Below are 20,211 nucleotides of genomic sequence, written 5' to 3' on the forward strand. Positions count from 1 at the left end.
GCGGGAAGTCGTGGGTTCGAACCCCGGCCGGGATACCCAAGACTTTAAAATTGGCCATCTAGTGGCTGCTCCGCCTGGCGTCTGGCATTATGGGGTTAGTGCTAGGACTGGTTGGTCCGGTGTCAGAATAATGTGACTGGGTGAGACATGAAGCCTGTGCTGCGACTTCTGTCTTGTGTGTGGCGCACGTTAAATGTCAAAGCAGCACCGCCCTGATATGGCCCTTCGTGGTCGGCTGGGCGTTAAGCAAACAACCAACCAAACAAACAAACAAAATATATCCCGCCAACTAGAGTTATTACGGCTTGTTGATTTTGCTGATATAAAAGTCATTGTTTCCCACTTCATTGGTGCAAACAGTGTAATTTTGTGTTGTACATTTTATTGTTATGCAATGGTTGTTATATTGTTATATTTGTAAGCATAAGAGAGAGAGAGAGAGAGAGAGAGAGAGAGAGAGAGAGAGCGAGAGAGAGAGAGAGAGAGAGAGAGAGAGAGAGAGAGATTTTTCACTCCATCAAAGTGTCTCCTTTTGAATGCTAAATATAAGTCAGGGAATACGTCTAAAAATGGCATCCAAATTCCAGGAAATATGTATATTACCTGGATATTTTAGGGAATATATATATTCATTGAGTGAAACAGGGAATACGTATAAATCAAATCTCTTATATTATTAAAAGCTGCATCAAAAGGTTTGCAACATTGATATCGGGACTACACAAAATAGAATGTTTATATAATGGGTGGTGGTGGATAATGCTGTCTGGATTAAAATATAAAAAGAGGTAAACAGGTGGCGAACTGTATTAAGTTTCACTGACGGTCTAGTCTTCAGTGACAGTGCAAATAACAAATCAGAGGTGATTCTTGCTAATCATCAAGCTTTTATTTATCCGTATGAATTTAGCAATGAAAAACGGATTGACAATTAAGGTTAAAGAGAGAGGAAGGGAGAGAAAGAAGGAGGGGGAGAGAGAGGGAGGGGGGAGAGAGGGAGGGGGGGAGAGAGGAAGGGCGAGAGAGAGGGATGCGTGGGGCTGGCGGTGGGGGTGGGGGGCCGTGGAAAGGAGCAGCTAGTCGTAGAGCGGTTCGACTCGCGCAGTGGCTATACATTACACGGTTCGCGTGCCATCAATTATAACGTCGTCAAGTAGGTAGCCCGCTGAGAAACCTACTGGAGAGCTAGAGAGACAGCTGGACGCATTCCTTGTTTATGGTCAGCAGATTAATGTACTGCCACACTGAGATTGAAGTCGCAGAGGCTTACATCGGACTGGGTGGCCGAGTGGTATTTGTTTGTTTGTTTGTTTGTTTGCTTAACGCCCTGGCCGAGTGGTAACGCACTTGCGGAAGCGAGAGGTTGCGAATTCGACCCTGGGTCAGGGCGTTAGCAATTTTCTCCCCCCTTTCCTAACCTAGGTGGTGGGTTCAAGTGCTAGTCTTTCGGATGAGACGAAAAACCGAGGTCCCTTCGTGTACACTACATTGGGGTGTGCACGTTAAAGATCCCACGATTGACAAAAGGGTCTTTCCTGGCAAAATTGAATAGGCATAGATAAAAATGTCCACCAAAATACCCGTGTGACTTTGAATAATAGGCCGTGAAAAGTAGGATATGCGCCGAAATGGCTGCGATCTGCTGGCCGATGTGAATGCGTGATGTATTGTGTAAAAACAATTCCATCTCACACGGCATAAATAAATCCCTGCGCTTTGAATATGTGCGCGATATAAATTGCATAAAATAAAAATAAAATAAATAAATCCCTGCGCTTAGAGCTGTACCCACGGAATACGCGCGATATAAGCCTCATATTGATTGATTGATTGACATCCTCGTATAGTCACAGTATACTGACACCAGTTCTAGCATGATAGAGCGGCTGTCACTATAGGTGTCTCTCTTTGTGTGTCTGTATTATATTACTTGTGATTAAAACAAAAAAATGCCTGATGGGAAACAAATAGAAAAAAAATGTTATGACAAGGATTCCCCTAATATTTCCGAATGTCATTTCTACAATGACGCTTTAAATAACGTCTTGATGAAAGTTGGTTGACGTGAAATGTGGTTTGAAAAAAAAAGAGCATTAAACCTTTAACGTAATGCAGCAAGCAGAGAATGCAGAGAATATGGAATATTATCTGTCATAGGAGTACGATACCAGTTAATCACGTTTAACCGAATGTTTGGAGATTCGAGAGTGGAGGATAAGTAGAGTGATATATGGGGGGTGTCATTATTGAAGAAAGAGAGATGGAGAGAGAGGAGAGTTGGGAAAAGAGAGAGTGTGTGTAAGAAGGTGAGAGACAGAGGGCGATGGGGAGAGGTTGAGTGATCATATGAGGGGTGTTGTCAATATTAGAGAGATAGAGGGGAAGAGAAGGAGAGAGAGAGATGGGAGGGTGAAGAAAGAGAGAGAGTGTGTAAGATGCCTCCATAAGAGATGTAGCCTAGAATAAAAGCAATATCTCTCGATACATGTATTATTTCTCTTAACATGTAAGTTATTGTTCGTAGGCCTAATATGAAAACAATAATTTTGAAGTCTGAATCCAGTATCATTATTTTGAACTGTTTCGGTCTATACAACGCTTCCGTGTAGCATATATATCTTTCATATTCTCTTGGGACGGGCCAGGGAATGTGTTACAAACTAACGCTTGCTTATATTAGCAAGCCCAGTCAGTTCTAGCAGAGGGAATGAAATACAATTATGCTCAGTCTAGATTGGTCTCTAGGTACTCTACGGAATGTACGCGAGTAGTGAAATATGATAGCGGTCAGTGGATCAGTTACCAACATTCCTCCTGACATCTGGTAGTGATTTAGTCTTGATGGTGATCGGTGCTTTCCTTCGTTAGCCACTGGACTTGTCAGTTACATTTTGACGATTATCTGAGCGACCCCTTTTACAGAAAATTCAAATAGCAACCGAACCCATTCATGGAAGATCAAATAGGATGTACATTAGGTCCCTAATCACGAAGAGGGTCACCTAGAAACTCGCTCAAATATGTGATTTTTCTTGATACATTGTTAACTAATTGGAGTTTTCCTAACAATACACACACACAACGTATTCGTTTTGATAACAAAAATAATGATATGGCATGTATCAATAGCCGGCATGTGATAAAGGGGTAACAAAATAATAATTAACAAGTGACCATAATGATCCTAATACTTTCCGTTTATCATCTCGTGCTGTGGTTGTTGTTTTATTATTTAAAGTCTTCGTCTCGGGCTGATTGGTCCTGATATGGCTCAAAAGAGTCGGCTGGACCGAAAGCAAAAATCAAGTAAAGTATCTGGGGCTGATAGAACATATGGACCCTAACGGGTGTATGGTGAGCAGTATATTAAAACCCTTCCTGGCCGGATAATATGGTACCTAGGGTCACCAAAGTTCAGAGCTTCTCGGCATCGACTCCGAGAGCATGCTTCCTAATAGTGGTGTCAACAGTTTTATCAGTTTTGGAGAAAAGTGGGTGCAAACGAAAACATTTAAACCATGCCTGACGGAATAATGTTGGCACTAGGATCATCTAACTACAGAGCAAATCAATATCAATCACCACAAACTGGGGCCTTAAATTCGGAGAAAATAACTGTGTCCTTACTGGAGAGAATTGAGTTTGTTTGTTTGTTTGTTTGCTTAACGCCCAGCCGACCACGAAGGGCCATATCAGGGCGGTGCTGCTTTGACATATATAACGTGCGCCACACACAAGACATAAGTCGCAGCACAGGCTTCATGTCTCACCCAGTCACATTATTCTGACACCGGACCAACCAGTTCAAGCACTAACCCCATAATGCCAGACGCCAGGCGGAGCAGCCACTAGATGGCCAATTTTAAAGTCTTAGGTATGACCCGGCCGGGGTTCGAACCCACCACTAGGCGCCTTACCACTAGGCCAACCGGACGCCTTACCACTAGGCCAACCGTGCCGGTTAGACAATTGAGTACATGTATACGAAATAGCATTTCCTGGCGGGATAATTTTGAGTGACACCAGGGTCATCAATCCGCATGACATAATTATGAGCGTTTATTCCCATGGACCTCGAGCTCATAGCCAAAGTGAGTTTCAATAGCTTTACCCATTTGGAAGAAATGAGTACATATATATGTTAGTCATATTGAGAACAGACACAAGTCAAACGGGATAATTGCACTATGATCAACAAACTACTTCGTTTGAATGCAAATGTGTTGTTGTTCGTCACCCAGAGGGTGGACGTTTGCGTTTGTTCCGGTCAGTCTATATGTCACAAAAGTCACTAAAATATCACTCACGCGAACTGTCAAGACGCAAAATAGATAAGTTGGTAAATTGCTCTCCTAACGTGACAAAACGAAAGTGTCCGAGGCAGGAGATCGAATTCCATTGGCGTCGTTAATTTAAAAAAAAAAAGCTTACTGTGTGACGCAGGGGTTTGTCGGACCTGTTCTTCTTAGGGGTTGGGGAGGGAGGAGGTGTTGCGTTGTTGTTGGGTTTTTTTTTGGGGGGGGAGAAGAACATTGCAGTTATGATAAAAAAAAAATTCTGTCAATATTTGTCCCGCGCTAATCTGTGTGAAATCGCTTACCGTTGCCAATTATAATTCATATATTAATACAGGTACTGGTAGCCTCAGTCACACGAAATTGCTAATTTCTGTGGTACTGGGCAACTTTCACGTTAATCCTTTTGCATGGGCATAGTGGAGGCCACCTCGATCAGGACTGGCTGGGTCTAATGTGTTTATTTTTTTTAATTAAGTGGGTTTATTTGAACATTAAATATTTTTACCTACCGCCGGAAGCCCTTAGGCACCCCTGAAACTCGACATGCAGCCGTCCGGGATAAAACTGCCCGAGAATCCAATAAACACTTTAGACAACACAGTATCATGTCAAATCAAGTTTACTCTCAAACCTATCAAGTTGTTATCTTTGTTACTTATTGGAATGGCAAACGGAACATCCATTGCCTATGGTTTTTGTAGTGTCATAGCTGTATTTTTCCCTGAAACTTTTGCAAATTATTTGTAGGCCAGTTGGTTAGGACACTCTTGCTTCATCATGTTCTAATCACGTACGTTCGAATCCACGCGGTGCTGTTCATTGTTATTTTATTTTACTGATACGTTTTTTATAATTTAATTCGTCATCCAGCGGGAACGTTTGCGATTGTTCCATTCCGTAAGTATGCATGTATGTATGTCACAATATAGGAACTGCGATAAATCCTGAACCGCTAAGTATTTTTCAACCAAACTTTGTAGGTAGATGTAGACACACGATAGCCTATTGTGTGCAACAATTATATTGGATATGTCAAAGGTCAAGGTCATTACGGGGCCCGATGGTCAAAATACATAATCAGCCATATCTCCCAAAGTTCTGGGAATATTTCAATGAAACTTTTTTCATTACATACTCGGAGGAAGGGTCTACAAAATAGCAGTACAAAATACCAAGTCACAGCGAGAAATGTTTCACAAATTCGAGTTAATTTTTTTAAGTTGAAGGGACTAATGTGCTGCGTCTTCATGTTCAATTTCATAAAACATGGTTGGCTGGTTCCAAAGTTATAAGGGTTTTAGTGTTTGATTCTCCAATGCATAAACATCCATATCTCCCAAAGTTCTGGGAATATTTCAATGAAACCTTTTTTTATTACATACTCCGAGGAAGGGTCTACAAAATAGCAGTTACAAATTACAAAATCACAGCGAAATGTTTTTCGCAGAAAATCGAGTTGATTTTTTTCTTCTTTTTTTCCCACTTAAGTTGAAGGGACTAATGGCCTGCGTCTTCATGTTTAATTTCATTAAAAAAAAATGGTTGGCTGGTTCCAAAGTTATAAGGGTTTTTACCATCATATGTGTGGTTATCATATGACTGATAGTTAATTAAGGCTTCGCTGATCAGGGGAGCTAATCTACTCCAATCACCATCGCTTTGAAGCTATGAATACAATAATAAATCAGTCATGATTCAGACAAGATAAATCGACCATTGCAACAATAATAGCAATTGATCATGGGATGGATTCACAATATCCACACCATCAGTGATTAATGAAAATCATAAAACATTTGTTACATCCCGTGAGGAGCACGAGTATTGCTAGTGATAATAATAATAAACATTTAGAATCCGAATACTTCCTAATGCAAGGAGCCCTAGTCGTTTACATAAACCGAAGATGGGGAGGTAGAACTTTTCTCTCCCTTCTTCAATGCTAGCGTTCTTGGCCAGGGCACGGTAACTTGATCCCAACACGAAAAGGAACGCTGAAAACATGGTCCTGTGGCGCCGCGAACCGGTGGTCAGCATCTGACCACTGCTCGGCGAAGCCACGGCGAAAGGGCTACGGCTGTAACCCGATAACGGCACCGGCTGATAACAAGTTCACGCTGATATCAACAACTATCCTTCTGAGGGTACTCGGGCACCCCGCTGCACCAGCCTCTCCTTTCACCTCTACTTCTGGTGGCCCAATCGGAGGGAGGTTCCTCTGCCAGCCACCGATGCTCTGGTTGCTTCGCCTTTTCGTGATATTTGACCTCCTTGACCTCTAATAACATCTAGCCTTGTGTAGAGCACTTGCAAATTGGCGATTTATCACAAAATCAGGACTATCATAATGTAAGACAAGTACTATACACATAACTTTTTTCACATTTTTTTGTTGCTGTTTAATTTTATTATTATCATAAAACTATTAATATTATAATTAAGTTCTCATGACCCACAATCTTGACAATAACTGAAGTAATGACATCAGTGACTATGCCTTGAAGCTCTTGGACAACATTCAAGTGTGTGATATTTATTCTGATATTACTGACAACCTTGAAAAATAACTGTGAAGTAAAACAGCACCCGAGACTATTAGCCCTGACGTATATTTGACAATGTTCAAAAAATGTTTCTGCTACTATGGGAATAACTGAGGTAATGGCGTGAAGTAATTAATATGTGTTGTTCATAAATGTGTAATATTGTGTTTCACTATGGCTCTCACTGATTGTACACGAGGGTCCATAACTCTACAGTCTCGTGCCCTGTTCCCCACAGACGCTGCTGCTCCATTTAGCGAAACAGTCGTGCCTAGTGAGTTAGATAACCTGCAGCACCCCCCCCACCCCCCACCCCCCACCCCCACTCCTCCGAAAATAAACAAAGGGACCATAAGGATCATTAAACCGCCCGCTTATTACCCCACCCCTGGAATGAAGTAAAAGAAGACCCCAAAAATAAATACAAAATTAAAAAATAAAAACACCTGCCAAATTAAAGAAGTTTGTAACATGAACTATAAAAGATGATTAACCAACAATCATAAAACAAGAGGAATGGGTTCAAAGGGATCCCTGCGTCACATTTCACACACAAAAAATAACATGAGATTTTAACCCACGGCAACCTTGGAGACCACAGGCGAACGACATACCAACTACGCCATAACGGGTTACAATTATAGATTGCGCTCACAACTGTTTTTGTCTGCCTTTACCTCGCGGGCTTTTACGGGCTATGTAAGGATCATTTTGTTTAACTTCAACTAAGAACTTGATTTACAGACACATTTTTAGCGGAAACACCCTGAATTGTTTGAACAGAGTTGAAGGGTCGTCTTCTGAGTATGTACTACAAACATTTTGATTAAAATATTCAAAGAAGTTTGGGAGATCTTTTGATGTTCACGTGTATGTGGGGTTATGGAGTCGTCGAGTCGAAGACTGTGCGGAAACGGTACGCCGATTACACCATGTTACATATACACAACCTATATACTATGGCTGTGTAGCCTAATCACAATTAAATTGGACGTGCACTAACCATACATTTTAATATTTTGAACCGAGTGACACCAAATGCTTTGATGTTCGAGTCTGTACTTTCAAGCAACACAGCATGATTCATCCCATGTGTTTTACACCATAAGTGTAGCAGAAGTCCCTATACAATCTTCATGTATCATACCATTATATAATCTATGATATATATTAATTATATATGTATAGATAAGGCTATACACTTATCATTGCTTGCATTAAACCAGACAAATAGAGACAGACAGAGATAGGGACAGACGGAGAGACCGACGCGGAAACAGATAAATAAAGACTGACAGGAGGAGAAAGAGAGGGAGAGAGAGAGGGAGAGATCTAAAGACAGAGACAGACAGCGGTAACAGCATCAAAATACATCATTTAACAACGATATCTAAAAGCATAATACTATTGGTGGTATATGAAGAAAAGTATTGAAAGGAGTGCCTGGCGGGATAATAGTAGGACAACGAATATAAGTTTTAGTTACAATCGTGTGAAGCCATCTTTGAAGGCATACGCACAGATTCAGCTCATTTGACTCTAAAACATCCGTTATCTGAGTACGGACAGTAAAACAGAAGGACTGCGTGACTGTATAGCATTCTGTATACATACTATTATGCTTATATTGTCTTATACTGTTTAAAACGTTCGCCAGAGACGTTTCTGTTTAATTTTGGTAGCACTTATTTGAGCCTTGTGCTTTTGTGTTTCTTCATCTTGCCCTTTCTATTGTAATTCGGACTGTTGGATATGTATTTAAACCAAAAGAAGGCGTACTTCTCTTTTTAACTGTCAATAGACACTATACAGTGTCGGATGAAACAACGCATCAGTTCAGGCGCAGTCAAGTCCAGACTAGCCCCTGTCAGTCACTCCAGTACACGCGTTCGGAATGCACGACATAGCGTGCTTGATACGGTTAATTAAACACTTCCCCTCTGCCTTTAGGTAACTTGACACTGATAGCGCGGCGGGGAGGTAGCTCAGTTGGTAGCGCGCTGGCTTTGTAGCCAGTTGGTCGCTATCAGCGTGGGTTCGGTCCCCACGTTCGGCGAGAGATTTATTTCTCGGAGTCAACTTTGTGCAGACTCTCTTCGGTGTCCGAACACCCCCGTGTGAACACTTGCGCACGAAAAAATCCCACGTTCACAGCGAAAGACTCAGGGCTTGGAAAACACGAAGACACGCATGCATTATCTCTCGTCTCCGATTATAATGATCGTATTTCGATACTTTGACGAGACAAACCCAATGCTGGTGTGTCGAAGAAGACAGCCACAGCGGGCTTGTTCGAATCAAAGTATCACACCATAACTTCAACGTATTACCAATACCTGTCCCAATATAGACCAGTTGGTCTAAGAGGACGTTAAACCCTAAAAGTCAGTCACACTGATAGCCGAAGGCGCATCTCCTTTGCCCAGTCCAAAAAACAAGAGGCACATACAACACACGCACAGGGGTAGAGGAGACGAAATAGGTGAATAAGAATAATCAGATATGTAATCATTTTACTGCATTATAACAAACATTTAGGTGTTAATGCTGCTATTTTAAATTAAAGCCATGCTTTTGTTGTTTAAACTGTGGCGTCATTTTCTGGTTTTGTTTTTGTATCCGGGGTTGTAAGAATTTACATGACAAATACAGGCATGTGATCATGCAGCCGAGTTGCAATGAGAAAGGCAACACAGATTCAGGCAGTTCGAGTTCATCATTCTAGGCGTCCCGGACTTGGCTGCCATTCGACAAAGGTGTTTTTCAAACTGTTTGACGCACGGATCGCCCCTATGCTCTTGTATGGTTCAGAGCTATGGGGATATGGAAAGTATGACTCTGTGGAAAGGGTCCACCTGTTTGCGTGTAAAAAATTTCTGAAAGTGACAATTCGAACTCCAAACAACATTGTGTATGGTGAATTGGGAAGACATCCGCTGTATATTAACTCTGCAGTCAGATGTGTGAAATACTGGTTTACACTGCTGAAGCAACCTGATTCAAGATATTCAAAGATTGCATATAAAGCTTTATGTAATTTGGCATCGAAGGGCCACACAAATTGGGTCTCACATGTGCAGAGTCTTTTATGTTGTAATGGTTTTGCTGCTGTGTGGATGTACGGAATGGTTGGGAATGAGAAGTGTTTCTTACAAGAGTTTAAAAGACGTTTACAAGATTGTTTTTGTCAAGAATGGTTCTCCTTTTTAGAATGCAGTGAACGTTTCGACATTTATAATTGTTACAAAACATGTTTGGAAAAAGAGAAATACATTGAATTAATCAAAGATATTAAGTACAGAGTTGCTCTTACTCGTTTCCGCGCAGGAGTATCCGAAATCAACGCTCACAAGTTTCGGTACGCACCAAACCAAACGACAAGAAACTGTCCTCTCTGTACAGCTGATAAAGAAGATGAACACCATGTTGTATTTTTATGTCCTTTTTATCAAGACCTTCGAGCAAAGTATTTAAAAATCTCGAACTCTAAGACGCTGCAACAACAACTTGTGTATTTCTGTGGCAGTAATGAGGATAATGTGATGAACAGCTTCAGCAGATTTGTGTTCTTCATGTTACAGAAGAGACGAACCCTTAGAAATCAGGTTCAGTGACATGTCATCAGGGTTTTAATGTATTTGTTGAATTTTATGCGTGACTATAATGTATAACTGTGCAGATACTATTGCTGTTATTTTAACCACTATTGTAAGGGGCTGTGGCCTTAGACAATTAAAGATTTGTTCTTGTTCTTGTTCTTGTTCTTGTTCTCTCTCTCTCTCTCTCTCTCTCTCTCTCTCTCTCTCTCTCTCTCTCGCTCTCTCTCTCTCCAACTCCCTCTCTCTCTCTCTCCCTCTGCCTCCCTCTCCCTCCCTCCCTCTCTCTCTCTCTCTCTCTCTCTGTATCTCTCTCTCTCTGTCTCTCTCTCTATCTCTCTCTCTCTCTCTCTCTCTCTCTCTCTCTCTCTCTCTCTCTCTCTCTCTCTCTCTCTCTCTCTCTCTCTCTCTCTCTCTCTCTCCTGTTTAGAATGCAGTGAACGTTTCGACATTTATAATTGTTACAAAACATGTTTGGAAAAAGAGAAATACATTGAATTAATCGAAGATATTAAGTACAGAGTTGCTCTTACTCGTTTCCGCGCAGGAGTATCCGAAATCAACGCTCACAAGTTTCGGTACGCACCAAACCAAACGACAAGAAACTGTCCTCTCTGTACACCTGATAAAGAAGATGAACACCATGTTGTATTTTTATGTCCCTTTTATCAAGACCTTCGAGCAAAGTATTTGACAATCTCGAACTCTAAGACGCTGCAACAACAACTTGTGTATTTCTGTGGCAGTAATGAGGATAATTTGATGAACAGCTTCAGCAGATTTGTGTTCTTCATGTTACAGAAGAGACGAACCCTTAGAAATCAGGTTCAGTGACATGTCATCAGGGTCTTAATGTATTTGTTGAATTTTATGCGTGACTATAATTTATGACTGTGCAGATACTATTGCTGTTATTTTAACCACTATTGTAAGGGGCTGTGGCCTTAGACAATTAAAGATTTGTTCTTGTTCTTGTTCTTGTTCTCTCTCTCTCTCTCTCCCTCTCTCTCTCTCTCTCTCTCTCTCTCTCTCTCTCTCTCTCTCTCTCTCCCTCTCTATCTCTATCTCTATCTCTCTCTCTCTCTCATAATTTATTGATAGTGATACTAATAGTATTCCTTCTCCCCTCACGCTCTCTGTATCTCTCTTTCTCCCCCCCCCCTCCTACCTCTCTCTCTTATCTTATAATACATTTCTCTCCTCTATCAATAAATTTAGAATACGATATTATCTCTCTGTTCCTCTCTCTCTTACTGTCGTTGCGCGCGCACGCTTATTATGAGGTAAGGGAGGTAGAGGTAGGGGGGGGGGGGGAGGGAACGTGAGCTAGAAACGGAAAAAGTGAGGAGAGAATACTATAAATATATATTATGTAATAGAGAGAGAGAGAGCGAGAGAGATATAAAAGAAAGAGAGAGAGGGAGAGATAGAGAGAGAAAGAGAGAGAGAGAGAGAGAGAGAGAGAGAGAGAGAGAGAGAGAGAGAGAGAGAATATGTAAAGCGCTTAGAGAACGTCAAGCGCTATATAAATCTCCCATATAAATATATAAAGGAGTGAGAGAATACTATAAATATATTATGGAAAAGAGAGAGAGAGATAGATAGGGAGAGAGAGAGAGAGAGAGAGAGAGAGAGAGAGAGAGAGAGAGAGAGACTGACACAGTTCAATTGAATATGGGCCTACAGCCCCTTTCAATGGGGGGGTACACATAAATCACAGGAAAAAAATAGAAAACATGATATTTAAACGTATGCAAAATACACAGTGGTTTGTTCCAAGCTTTCCTCTATCAATAATCTTGCACATCAATGCTGCCTAATATATACATACAACCGAGAGAGAGAGAGAGAGAGAGAGAGAGAGAGAGAGAGAGAGAGAGAGAGAGAGAGAGAGAGAGAGAGAGAGAGAGAGAGAGAGAGAGAGAGAGAGAGAGAGAGAGATGTCTAATAAAGTTTGTTTTTAGGCCTGTATAATGTTTACTATTCACTTCACTATTGGTCATTCTTTGTAAAAGATTGTTTCTACTCAGTTATTTACTGTCAATGATGCTTGAGACACAAGAGAACGATTGCTGTTATTTTTAAATCTGCAGTGAGAACTTTTAGGTTGTGTGTAAAAAGTTGGTTCTGTACGTATATTCCATACGTTAAGTACCTTTGAATCTCAAACCGCTACTACTTGACAAAATGATGAGCCTTATTTACAAAAATAAAGGATCGTAGTTCAAACTGTCTGTCTATGGATGTCTGAATTGAATGTGCTGTCCCGATATATACAGGTCGAAATAATATGGCTACCAACATCTCTAATTCTGTGTAATAAAACCTTGGAACCGCAGGCGACGTTAAGTACCGCTATGTCCGTACGGAAAGCACTAAGTACCGCTATGTCCGTACAGAAAGCACTAAGTACCGTTGGTCAAAACACCCGACTACTCCCAATTAGGGCTATGTTTCTACTCAGTTATTTGCTGTCAATGATGCTTGAGATACAAGAGAACGTTTGCTGTTATTTTTAAATCTGCAGTGAGAACTTTTAGGTTGTGTGTAAAAAGTTGGTTCTGTACGTATATTTCATACGTTAAGTACCTTTGAAATTCAAACCGCTACTACTTGACAAAATGATGAGCCTTATTTACGAAAATAAAGGATCGTAGTTCAAACTAACATGCCTACATATAAACAGCATAAACAACACACAAAAGTATTATGTACATGGGTTTTAACATCGCAGGTACTTAGCGCGGTACCTAGTGCAGCCAAGGTCTATGCACGGTACCTAAGGCCCTCTCATACGGACATGCCGGTACTTAGCGTCAGCCTCGCACACACACACACACACACACACACACACACACACACACACACGGCGCGAACCGTCATTTTCACAGTACGCAAAGTTTGTCAACTTTGATGAGTAAAAGGTTTCAACAAATTTGGGTTTTCTGTTTCATTTTTTAGAAACTACAATGCCTTTTGATAATTTCAAGCCACATTTGGAATTCCTGAGAGGATTTGTTGCGACACCAGATGAGATATTTATCCCCTACCCCCCTAAACGTAAAGTTTTAGGAAAATGCCAAAAAACCATTTTTCTTCAAATATTCATGATAACTTCTCACTGTTTTCCAATCAATTAACAAAAGTAATCACATTGACGACCAAACAGAACTACAACATTATTATCTTTTCAAGACTGAAATGTAAAAAATAAAACAAACACACACACACACACACACACACACTCACACACACACACACACACACACACACACACACACACACACACACACACACACACACACACACACACACACACATAAACCACGATCGTCGTTTCGATTCCCCATTTATGTTCAAACATTAAGTCAAAACTTGACTAAATGTAAAAAGGACTGATAGAGCCTGGATAATGTTTTTTCTTGATTTGTCTAAATTCTGCTCATGATTATCACAGGTGAAGCAAATGGCATGATAGGAGTAAATACAAATGTACACGTTACTTAGTTCAGTCTTAGTTGCAGTGCTGCAAAGCAAGCACAACTGCACAAATCAATCTTCGTTCTTATCAAAACACCCAGAAATCTCCGTCACTGAACACATTACTGAAAAGGGTACGAAGGGAAACAATTTGATGAAAGTGGTACGAACGGACACATTTTCCCGTCAAAATCAGTACGAACGGACACAAAACTGTTTTTTGCAAATTCAATTCGTCTTATGGTTCACATAGGTCCAATATCACACGCATTCGTATTTTGTGCTATTTGAAGACGATTGGAATACACAGAACTTGTAGTGGGGGCCTGTTTCACTCTGATCTAACGAATGTGTATGAACGGAAACGCTTTTCGTACGAAGGGAAACATGCACTTTTGTACGAACGGAAACATGGGGTATGAACGGAATCTGTATGTTTTCAAAAGACAAGTGATTGTACACAAGCCATGGGTTTCTATAAACTTCTGTTCAAGCGAAATGTCGTAACAGGCAATGGTTTTGGTGATCATGTGCAAATCAGGGGTCGGATTCGATAACAGAGCGAGAAAAACAAGAAAATGTTAAAAAATCAGGCAATTTTGCCACGTTCGGCACGCGTGTGTTATTATTAGGATTCACTAGCACCTTGGTACTTATCGTACGCATAGCCCAACCATTTCGCTACCTTATTCTTTCAATATCACACAAGCGCGCTGCCCACACGACTTACCACAACGTTTTTCCCGAAGCAAGTGACGAAAATGGGGCTGTATGAACGGACACATCCTGCGGATGAACGGAAACATCCGGTGGACGAACGGAATCAGTTGACACACCGTGAGAAAGCAGCCAGGATGTTCCCGTTCGGTGAGCGTTTAAATGGAAGTATGCTTGTACTGTATGTAGACGCTCGGGGAGCTCTGTGATGGTTTACGGGAGGCTTACTGTGCCTTTAATGCACAGAAAAATCAAGATCACAAATTTTATTTTAAATTTAAAATGTTGAGGTCTTTAACAATTCAATATGTGAATACTAATTTGATAACAGTAACACTTAAAATGTTGAACAATGCATACAAAATTCATTTGATTGCTAAAACATGAAAACCTGAACTAAAAAGAAATTACAACACATTTCTTATAGTCTCAGTTACAACAGCATAGTATTATCAATAAGGCAGACAAACATTATGTGTAGACTTATCTCATTGAAGCAATGCTACATTGACTTATGATAGTCTGAACTTTCAGACCTGTTTACCCTTACTATTTTGGAGTAATTTATTACTATTTTGTAGGCTTTTTGGGGGAAAAATACTCCATTTGAGTCCAGACTACGATTTTCAAATGTGCTTTAAATTAGGTTTGTGTTGCTAATATTGTTGTTTGTAACCACTGGGTTACTACTTTGGTCATCAGATTACTATTTTTTGACTTGACCATTACTCTTGTCAAGTGTTGGGGGTAAACAGGTCTGGAATATCAATCAATGTATTTCTTACGCATGCTTTAAGAAAAAAGAAGAGCATAAATTGGAAGCAAAACTTATGTCCAGCATTAAGTTTTTGGAGGAAAATTTGTGTCACGATGATGTACATCTTTTGGAACACACAAAAGAGGAGCTCAGAGCATTGAGAGGGGAAAAGTTAAATGGTATGATTGTTAGGTCACACGCGGTTTTGGGGTCAAGAGTTCTAGGGATATTAACGTTGCTACATTAATTAAATCGGAGCAAGACCAACGTTGATTATTTGATCACGTTTTTTTTTATTAAAACAAAAACGAACACAGAAACATATACATTCATGTAAAAAAATGTATGATTACAATTATTTAGTTATGAATTAAGCTTGATCTATTTTCGGTTAATTAGAAGTGTTGTGTCTCATTATTACATATATCATTTTTGTCGTGTTTATTGCAATTTTTATTTTTAATTCATGTAACCCTAGGTTTAAAAATAAATAAATATTGACTTGGCTTGACTTGACTTGATCTCATTTGGCAATTGTGAATTGACAATGAACAATTTCGTTTTATCGATGGGTTATTTTCTTTAAATATTATTTATATTTAACTATAGGAATTCATTTTGAGCTCAAATACTCTGTGACTTTGAAAGGCTCATGATATTGTGGGACGTACCCCCGGACAATAATTTTTTTAACGTTTTAAAGGAGATCAAGATTTTTAACAATGTTTGAAATAACAAGTACGAAAATATGAAATTTGTAGTATCTTCTTCACTTTACTGTGATAGGTCTTAATGTAAATAATTTCAAACACGGATACCACCATGTAAACTGCGAAAAGAAACACATTTGAATCAATCCCGACGGGCGCAGTGGCGTGGTGGTAAGACATCGGCCTCCTAATCGGGAGGTCGTGAGTTCGAATCCCGGTCGCTGCACCCTGGTGGGTTAAGAGTGGAGATTTTTCCGATCTCCCAGGTCAACTTATGTGCAGACCTGCTAGTGACTTAACTTCGTGTGTACACGCAAGCACAAGACCAATTGCGCACGGAAAAGATCCTGTAATCCATGTCAGAGTTCGGTGGGTTATAGAAACACGAAAACACCCACCATGCCACTCCCGAAATCGGCGAATGCTGCCTGAATGGCGGGGTAAAAACGGTCATACACGTAAAAATTCAATCGTGCTAAAAACATGAGTGAACGTGGGAGTCTAAGCCCATGAACGAAGAAGAAGAACAAGACGAAGAACAAGAAGAAGAACAAGAAGAAGAATCAATCCCAAATAACTAAATACAGTCTACTTCGTTTATAACGTCGCCGGATATAACGTCACCCCGTTATATCGTCACCCAAACACCGGTCCCGGCTCAATTCCTTCTTTTCAAGACTATTTTAACCTCGGATATAACGTCACCGGATATAACGTCACCCAGTTATAACGTCACTCATCCATGTCGGTTATAACGTCATATGAATCCCCATATGCAGCAGTTTGCATGGTGAACGACTGTCAAGGCATGTTCATTTACCCTACACGTGTCACAAGTTTTGTGTGTTAAAGGTATTCAAGTTTTTCCGTTTTCCCGTTGTTAGAGACCCAAGGAAAACTAGGTTCAAGGCATTATCATTTTTGCTGCATGCGTTTTGTGAGTTCCTGTTCGAGGTTTTTAATCAAAAGAAAAATGTTTTATTTCATTTCGTTTTGTGAGTTCCTGTTCTATGTTTTTAGTCAGTAATGAAAAATGTTTCATTTCATTTCGCTTTGTGAGTTCCTTACTTAGGTTCCTCAGTGTTCTAGGTTTTTAATTAAAAGAAAAATGTTCCATTTCATTCGTGTTGTGAGTTCCTGTCTTTGTTTTTAACTAAAAAAAATTGTTTTAAAAAGTTTCATATCGAGCATACATGGTTACTCCTGCGCGAGCGCGTGCGAATGGATCTGTCTACTTCTGTCCTTCAATCACGCATATAAAAAAAACTCGATTATTGAAATGACGGTCGGACTAGGAGAAGGTCGAGAGGATGAGAACAGACTACGACGTTTGTTTGTTTTTTGGTCCGTAGAATACAGACTACAACAGTTACTGCCCTCGACGAGGAGGCTGAGCGTCACTTTCAATTGGGCGTTGTCGACAGGCTGAGTAGGTCGCTCAGGCTAAATTGTAAAGGTAAACATTAAGTGCAGTGAACCGACAAATTGAGAAAAGTGATACTGCACTCTTAAAGCACTATTTTGACTCAACTTGGAAAGCCATGGACGTTATATCAAGTCGGACGTTATAATGATAATAATAATACAGTAGTAGTCTAACGAGTATAACGTCCCGCTCACTAGATGTGGTGGAGACGGTGGATGGGGGAAAGGGGGTAACTATGAACCCAAAGTTGTTACTACCAGAACGATTGTGCGCAAAGGTGGGCAGCCACTTTGCTGTTGACGAGAAACTTCTTCGTTAATAATAATAATATAAGTCAAATAGACATTAATTACGTATAAGGACCCATGAAGTTCTCGTCATTTTTACATTTAGTCAAGTTTTGACTAAATGTTTTAACGTAGAGGGGGGAATCGAGACGAGGGTCGTGGTGTATGTGTGTCTGTGTGTGTGTAGAGCGATTCAGACCAAACTACTGGACTGATCTTTATGAAATTTGACATGAGAGTTTCTGGGTATGATATCCCCAGACGTTTTTTTCATTTTTTTGATAAATGTCTTTGATGACGTCATCCGGTTTTTCGTGAAAGTTGAGGCGGCACTGTCACGCTCTCATTTTTCAACCAAATTGGTTGAAATTTTGGTCAAATAATCTTCGACAAAGCCCGGACTTCGGTATTGCATTTCAGCTTGGTGGCTTAAAAATTAATTAATGACCTTGGTCATTAAAAATCTGAAAATTGTAAAAAAAAAAAAATATATATATATAAAACGATCCAAATTTACGTTCATCTTATTCTCCATCATTTTCTGATTCAACAAGAAGAGCAAACGCTCGATCGAGTCACTTTCGCAGTTCTGAATATTATATGAGGCATCAGATGGACAGGAAGAAATTGCTATTCACAACACAATGAGTCACGTTCACATAAAATTTGAGCCCGGTCACTTTTATAGTTTCCGAGAAAAGCCCAACGTTAAGTTGTGTGTTGCCGAACAGAAAAGGCTAGTTATCTCCCTTGTTTTTCTGATAACGTTCGTAAAAGGCTACAGATGTAAATACTTTGATGTAAAGAATAATCCTACAAAGTTTCAATCACATCCGATGAACTTTGTCAAAGATATAAAATGTCTAATTTTTCCTTTGACGGCTGACCTGTGACCTTGAAAAAGGTCAAAGGTCAACGAAACCATCGTTAAAGTGTAGAGGTCATTGGAGGTCACGACTAAACAAAATATGAGCCCGATCGCTTTGATAGTTTCCGAGAAAAGTCCAACGTTAAGGTGGTGTCTACGGACGGCCGGCCGGACAGACTAACACTGACCGATTACATAGAGTCACTTTTTCTCAAGTGACTCAAAAATATCACAGAATCAGATATTGTAATTCGCACTCACTCGCTAAAATAAGTACAAACGCGCTCACATACTTGCGACACGCACGCATGAATTCAGACTGACAAACAGCAGATAGCCGGACCGAACACACTGACACACACACACACACACACACACACACACACACACACACACACACACACACACACATACACACACACACAACCACAACCACACACACACACATACACAGACACACACGGCACACGAATCAGTGACTGACCACGTCCTCGCCTCCACACTAGACAAGGGAATAGGGGGTGGGGGGAAGACTGATGCAGAGGGATTACATACATTTACAGATTGGAAGTTCACATAATACGTAGCACAGTTCCAAAGCCCGTGAACATATAGATCAACGAGGAAGGTTTTTAAGATCATAGATCAACTGTCCATATCCGGCAGTAAATGATGCAATGATCGGTTGACATTTCAAAGGGTTCTGACCTGCCATTTGGCTCTTCTCTCCTGCGCCATAACATCATGCTGGCGCCTCTCTCTCTCTCTCTCTCTCTCTCTCTCTCTCTCTCCTCTCTCTCTCTCTCTCTCTCTCTCTCTCTCTCTCTCTCACACACACATGCTAACAATTGTCAGGCTCACAGGCACATGCTACTGCAACTTAGATAACTATAGACAGAAAAAAAATACTGTTTTTCCCTATGCGTTTCGCCCGTATTTGGTTGTGTGGGTAGTGTGAATAAGAATAAGAATAAGAATAAGAATATAGTTTATTGTCATGAAACCATTTAGGTTTATAAGACACATACATGTACATAAACAACAACATAAATTGAGTGTGTGTGTGTGTGTGTGTGTGTGTGTGTGTGTGTGTGTGTGGTGTGTGTGCGCGTGCGTGCGTGCGTGTGTGTGTGTGTGCGATAAAAGCGTCATAGACGTTAACAGTCATTTAGATTTTTAACTTGTGTATGTATGCGTCGAATCAACAGCTACACACTAAATAAACAATAAAAGAATACAGGGGGGGGGGGTTGTCCTTGAGATGCAGTTCTTACGGAGGGCAATTGGCTTGGCGAACCCTCTGTGTCTGTGTGTCTCTGTGTGCGTGCGCGACATCCTGTGCGTGCGAGGGTGCGTCCATGTGTTGTCATGTTTCCTGATTTTCTTACATTCAAGAAACAGTTTGGCCAAAATATCACCAAAAGTGTCCATTCTTTATGCAGACAGCTTTTGTGAATATGAGTCTTATTCCTTTTACTGTTTTTACACTGCAGTGCTCAAATCTCTCATGTGCCCTCTTCTTTTCCCTT

General features: G+C 40.5%; 1 protein-coding gene across 1 annotated transcript in view; it reads left to right on the forward strand.

The window, feature by feature from the left end:
* Positions 1-20,211, forward strand: part of LOC138975497 (uncharacterized) — a 31,707-nt gene that overhangs the window by 10,819 nt on the left and 677 nt on the right. The window lies entirely within an intron of this gene.

This window comes from Littorina saxatilis, linkage group LG9 (assembly GCF_037325665.1).
Source record: "Littorina saxatilis isolate snail1 linkage group LG9, US_GU_Lsax_2.0, whole genome shotgun sequence".
Classification (NCBI taxonomy): Eukaryota; Metazoa; Mollusca; class Gastropoda; order Littorinimorpha; family Littorinidae; genus Littorina; species Littorina saxatilis.